Source organism: Microtus oregoni, unplaced genomic scaffold (genome assembly GCF_018167655.1).
Source record: "Microtus oregoni isolate MIOR12 unplaced genomic scaffold, Mior012 000007F_ref0000211, whole genome shotgun sequence".
Lineage (NCBI taxonomy): Eukaryota > Metazoa > Chordata > Mammalia > Rodentia > Cricetidae > Microtus > Microtus oregoni.
Genome location: NW_024543066.1, coordinates 11,287,478 through 11,294,259, shown reverse-complemented (window position 1 = coordinate 11,294,259; position 6,782 = coordinate 11,287,478).

Below are 6,782 nucleotides of genomic sequence, written 5' to 3'. Positions count from 1 at the left end.
GAGAGAAGAGGTCAGGAGTTAACAGCTGGAACTTGCTGACTTCCATCCCTACTCAAAGCTCATTGAGAGTCATCTGGGAAAGGGAACTTCCACTGAGAAGGGGTCTTCATCAGATTGGGGCCTGCTGACAATCCCGTGGATCATTTCTTGATTAATGATTTCTAAGGGAGGGTCCAGACCACTATGGCCAGTGCCACCTCTGCTCATGTTGTGTGAGATGGTACAGGAAGCAGGCTAAGAGAGCCTGGGAGAGCAAGCCAGTAGGCAGCACTACTCCATGGCCTCTGCTTCACTTCCTGCCTCCAGTTCCTGCCTTGGATTCCTCCCCTGACTTTCATTTATGATGGACTATAAACTTTAAGGGGAAATAAGCCATTTCCTCTTCAAGTTGCCATTGGCCATGACCTTTATTAAACTATAAAAAGCAAAGTAATATACAAGGCAACCAGGGGCAAAGATGTGTTGCTTTTGTATATGCTGTATTTGTTTAATTTTGTAAAAATGTGTTGCATTTGTTTCACCTTGCCTGCCTAAGGCACTTGATTGGTCTAATAAAAAACTGAACAGCCAATAGCTAGGCATAAGAGGGAGAGGCAAGGCTGGCTAGCAGAGAGAATAAATAGGAAGAGAAATCTAGAAAATGAGAGAAGAAGAAAGAATAGAGAACTAGGGAGATGCTGGGGCAAGAAGCCAGGCAGCCAACAGCCAGCAGACATAAGGAGCAATAAAAGTAAGATATACAGAAGGAAAGAAAAGTAAAAAGCCCTGACACAAAAGGTAGCTAAAGAGAAATGGGTTAAGTTAAAAAGAGTTTGCCAGAAATGAGCCTAGGCTAAGTAGAGCATTCATAACTAATAAGAAGTCTCCATGTCATGATTTGGGAACTGGTTGGTGGCCTAAAAGAAAAAGCATGGTACATTTTGGCATTCTAACATGAGGCCTGAATTTTCACATAGGGCCTGAGAAGGTTAAAGAAGAGAGAGAGGAAAAAAAGGATACAGTTCCTTTAAGAAGCTCTGCCATATAGCAGAGCACTTAAACAGCTAGTACATTAAGTAGAAACAAAAAGCTATATAAAAATGCCTGCCACAGTGCAGGACACCCACTTCTTAGAGCTGAGGGGCTTAAATGGAGTTCCTGGTCACAAACCTCCAGACTGGACCGGCAAGCTTAAGGCTGTGACCTTAAAAATCCAGGCAGGGTGGAACCAGCTGCCAAGGCTGCAGCAGAGGACCTAGCAGTAGCTTAGCAGTTTAAGGTTTTGCTCATGTAGACAGAAAAGGATAGAGATGCGCAGTAGAGACAGATCCAGATGGAAAAGGCCTCTAAACAGGTTACAGTATGTTTAAAATGCGCATAGGTTTAAGAAAGAAAAGAAAATGAATGTTCAGTCATAGAAAAAGTAAATAGTTTATAAATAATAATAAAATAAGCCATGTAGAGTTGGGAAATCCACAGGGAGTTTGTCTCTTGTGTAGTATTGTGTTGTCTTCGAATTTTTTGATTGCTGATAAGCAAGCAACAGCTGCTGGGAGACATGGGATTGTGAAGGGGATTGCTGAATTAAACCAGCCTATATACTTTAGGAGTGCCTTAACTTTAAAGTGGAAATCAAAAAAAATGTATTTCTTTGGGAAAAAAGTTATGGTTTTGTTTCCACAGCAAATGAAAGTGGGATTTATTCAAGTTTGACAGAGATCAGGTTTGATTGGGGAAGACCCCCTGAAAATCCTGGCTACAGATATAATGAACTAAACCTAGAAAAACTACAAGGCAGGTAATGTTTATTTTACATGCTCAAACATAAAACGAAAAAAAATCATCTTTGGCTGGCTTGTGTGCAATGCATAGTCATACTTGTGTTAATGCAGGTATGTATATTACCTTTGACAGTCTGTGTGTTTTCAGAGCAAGGGAACGAGACACCAATAAAAATGAGTGGTCCAAGTAATTCAGAATGCCTCTGTTGCAGTTTCCTAAGAATTCTGCATCTAGAACAGCTTCAACGCTGCTGGCTGAGATGGTCCAGCCTCACAGGCTATTCTAGCCAGGACTGCAGGTAAGCCTTGTCCTTTCCCATTGAACAGAGACTGAACAACAAATGTTATAACTAATTTCCTTAGGACTTGACTATTATCTCAATTTTCTCAGGTTCACTAAAGATTCCTTTGTCCACAGACAACAGAAGCAGTTTAGAGAATACAATGCTCACATTCCCAAGAGGTAGAGTGGGTGGTTTTGGTCATTTGGTGGGGTATGGATATTTGTCATTATTTAGTGGGGATATAGGATAAAAGACAACTATTAACTTCAAATATTTTGCATTGTTATAGATTTTAGTAGCCAGGTGGTGGTGGCATACACCTTTAATCCCAACACTTGGGAGGCAGAGGAAAGCAGACATTAGTGAGTTCAAAGTCAGTCTGGTCTACAGAGCAAGTTCCAGGACAGGCTCCAAACTACACAGGGAAACCCTGTATCGAAAAACAAAACAAAAAAAAATTAAGGGCTGGAGAGATGGCTCAGAGGTTAAGAGCACCAGTTGTTCATCCAGAGGTCCTAAATTCGATTCTGAGCAACCGTATGTTGTCTCACAACCATCTATAATGGGATCTGATGCCCTCTTCTGGTATGAAGTTATATATACTTGTTATATAAATTTAAAGTTATTTTTGTTATAGGTATATACGGTATATCTTTCTACTCTTTTGGGATATTGTGCTTATGTAACTCATTTAAGAACGCAGATTAGCAGTTAGTCATTTATAATAATCAAACTTACAGTTGTGTTAGTTATGTTTTCAAGGTTAAACAGATATATTTTAGATAGATGGTTTTCAGATACTTCACAGACCTACAGAATATGACATTTAGGATGTTTAATAACTCAGGGCTTTTCATGACAGTGAGGCAGGTCTGCTCCTGGTAGCACTGATTTACTTCAGAGAAGATGATGGGCATTGAAAAACCTCAATATGGAGTTTGCCTTTATTATGGCAAAGTTAGTCACAGGGTAAAGAAACTACTCTTGCCTTGACGGCTGACAGTATGCTGTACAAAGTGGACAAGCAGGACACAAAGGGAAAAAAACCATAACTTTGCCGAAACAAGGCAGACAGTCCTTTAGAATTCCTGCTTCGTAGACAAGTCTGCCAGATATTCTAGGCCTGTAGGCCAAAGATTAGTTGCCTCAACATTGCAGAGGAACCTTGATGACTGGCCAGGCAGTCAGATGCCTGTCAGTTCTTTAGTTTTGGAAGTGGCTTGCACTGTACTTCGGGTTCACTCAGGTAATACATCCTTCTGGGATCTTTGATGGAGTTGAAGACTAGATAGATACAGTTTCTGTTTTCCTTAGTTATAGTAGAAAGTAAATTAGATACTGAGCTATAGACTCATCAAGATAGAATAGATAATAAAGAGAATTCTCTGAATTTGCCAAATGCAAATTGACTGGATATGTAACTGTAATCCTTACTTGATCCATGACAACTCTTATAAAGGAAAACATTTGAGTAGCTTACAGTTTCAGAGGTTTAGTCCATTATCATCACAGTGGGACATGGTGGCTGGAGAAGGAGCTGAGTGGAGAAGGAGCTACATCTTGATCCCAAAGGCAACAGGAAGTGGTCTGGGTGTCACACTGAGTGAAGCTTGAGCAAAGGAGACCTTAAAGCCCACCCCCATAACAATACACTTCTTCCAACAAAGGCACACCTAATAATGCCACACTCTATGAGTTTATGGGTGCTAATGACATTCAAACTACCCCACACCTCAAAACCAAAGTAAAGACAAAAAGGGGAAGGGGGCTGGTAAGAATGTAACTCAGTAGATGGGTGTTTGCCTATCAGGTGTGAAGAGATGGGTTCAGTCTCCAGTACCACATAAAATTGAGTTTGGTGACACACAACTGTAATCTTAGCATTGGGGAGGTAGAGGAAGGAGGATTCGAAGTTCAAGGTCATCCTTAGCTGCATAATGAGTTTGAGGCTAGCCTGAGACACAGGAAACCTTATCTCAAACCTAGTAAATTATAGAGAACCCCCAGAAGCTCTTGTTAGTGTGGATTACCAGTACTGCTAATTACCGCATTGCAAATTAAAACCATGGTGGCTTTAACATTTCTGTTACTTCATTAAGCAATAACCCATTATATGCTGCTTCATAGCAATTAGAGTCATTGAAGCTGTAATTTTAATTTTTTTGTTTTGTTTTGCTTTTTTCAAGACAGAGTTTTTCTATGTAGCCCTGGCTCTCTTGGAACTCATTCTGTAGACCAGGCTAGTCTCCTTTTGCCTCTGTCCCCCAAGTGCTGGGACTAAAAGCATGTGCCACCATGCTCGGCTTCATAATTTAAATTTTCATTGTAAAAAAAAAAAACTAATTTTCCAAAGCTAAATAAACATAGACCATTGATGTTGTTTTATTTTGCCGAAAACATTAGCGCCCAACCAAACAGACGCAGCTGGATCAGCATGGCTGTTTGTGTGCTCACCGGGGCGATGTCCTTTCATTAAGTGTATGACACAACTCAACTTCCCACAGGCAAGCACTGCAATTGAAGGTGTCTGACCCTCTAGACCACACTTTGAGTGCACAGTGAGAGAGTGATGGCAAGCCCCAGCACTGCGGCTTCATTTCTGTTCTGCAAATGAGGAAACTATGGCTAAGGAAGAAGAGGGGTTAGCCTTAACCCTAACGAGTGAGAGGGGCTAGTCTAAGGAATGAGAGGGGCTAACCTGAGGAATGAGAGGGGCTAGCCTGAGGAATGAGAGGGGCTAGCCTGAGGAGTGAGAGGGGCTAGCCTAGGAGTGAGAGGGGCTAGCCTAGGAGTGAGAGGGGCTAGCCTGAGGAGTGAGAGGGGCTAGCCTGAGGAGTGAGAGGGGCTAGCCTGAGGAGTGAGAGGGGCTAGCCTAGGAGTGAGAGGGGCTAGCCTAAGGAGTGAGAGGGGCTAGCCTGAGGAATGAGAGGGGCTAGCCTGAGGAATGAGAGGGGTTAGCCTGAGGAGTGAGAGGGGCTAGCCTGAGGAGTGAGAGGGGCTAGCCTAGGAGTGAGAGGGGCTAGCCTGAGGAGTGAGAGGGGCTAGCCTGAGGAATGAGAGGGGCTAGCCTGAGGAGTGAGAGGGGCTAGCCTAGGAGTGAGAGGGGCTAGCCTAAGGAGTGAGAGGGGCTAGCCTGAGGAATGAGAGGGGCTAGCCTGAGGAATGAGAGGGGCTAGCCTGAGGAATGAGAGGGGCTAGCCCTAGGAATGAGAGGGGTTAGCCGAAGGAATGAATCTCTAACCCCTTTCCAAAAGGCAGGCAGGTGCTTAAGATGAACAGAAGGACTTTGGGGTTTCGCTAAGGCATGGCGTGGGGCTGATTTCATGACGTTAGAAATTCAATGCAGGAAGAAGAGTTCTCTGCCAGCCCTGAAGTCTAGAAAGGCCCAGAAGTGGGGAATGAAAAGGCTGAATTTAACCTTTGAAAAACCATTATGACTACTGGTGGGTCCCAAGGAAGGGGAATTTTCAGCTGAAGGGAGGAGGAAAAGTTAGATGCTAGTTTTGAATTTCTGGAGGGCTAACCAAACATTTGGTTTACAGAAAGAAAACCTAGCCCTCTTTGATCCATCTTTAATTATAGATTCCCAGTATTCTGGAGACCAAAGGGAGAAAATAGCAGCGAAAGGTAGACACAGGAAGTAGGGGCGGGATCAAATGAGATGAACGAAGCCCAAATTGCAGATCTCTGCCTTTTGTTTACGCTGTCAGTGGCTGAGCCATTTTATGTTCCCTCAAGCAGAGTATAACGCTTTTGTTTCTAACTAAACAAAACACTTTGTTTAGTTCTTTGCTAACACTTATTGTGCCTTTCTTTTTATTTTAGCCACCCTAGACAGCAAAGTGATAATTCATTGAACGTTTGATTTGTGTTGCCTTAACGGTTCATTATGAATGTTGAGCACCTCTATATTCCTATTAGCTATTCTCTTTGGGGAAACGTCTGTACAAGTCACTTGTCCATTTTTCGTTTGAGTTATTGGACTTAATGGATTTTGAAAGCTCTTTATATATTCAGAGCCTTAAAGCTTCACCAGATAGATATAACACTTGTCTTAATTAGGGTTTCTATTGCTTCGATGAAACGCCATGACCAAAAAGCAAGTTGGGGAGGAAAGAGCTTATTAGGTTTACACTTCAACATTGCTGCTCATCACTGAGGAAAACTACAGACACACCTGAAGGGCAGAGTGTGGCTCAGTGAACTAGGCTGCCTGAGACACCCCTCTGAGACTTCGCCCATATTCACACAATATTTGACGGGCTCTCCCACCTACTGCATCCAGTCCTGATACTTAGTCCTTGAAATGGTACGTCTTCTCTCTTCCTCATTTTTTTTTTTTTTGCTTGTTCGACTGTAGATTTAAGATGAGCCTTGTTGCCTGGTGGTAGTGGCAGAGGCAGGCAGATCTCTGTGACTTCGACACCAGCCTGGTCTACAGAGTGTGTTTCAGAGCTACATAATAAGACCCTGCCTTGAAAATCAAAACAAAACAAAAAAGATGGATCTTCTATCAAAACAAAACAAAAAAGATGGATCTTCCTATGTATTCTGGGCTGGCTTTGAATTTGTAATTCTCCCACCTCTGACTCTAAAGCACTGAAATCACAGACATGCTCGACCATGTCTGAGCAAAAATACCGCCCAACTCTCAAAACAAGAAATTAGAAGGAAAACATATTTCTGTCCTTTTCTGGAGTCAGTCATAGACACATAGGCAGGTCCCTCTTGGTTTAAG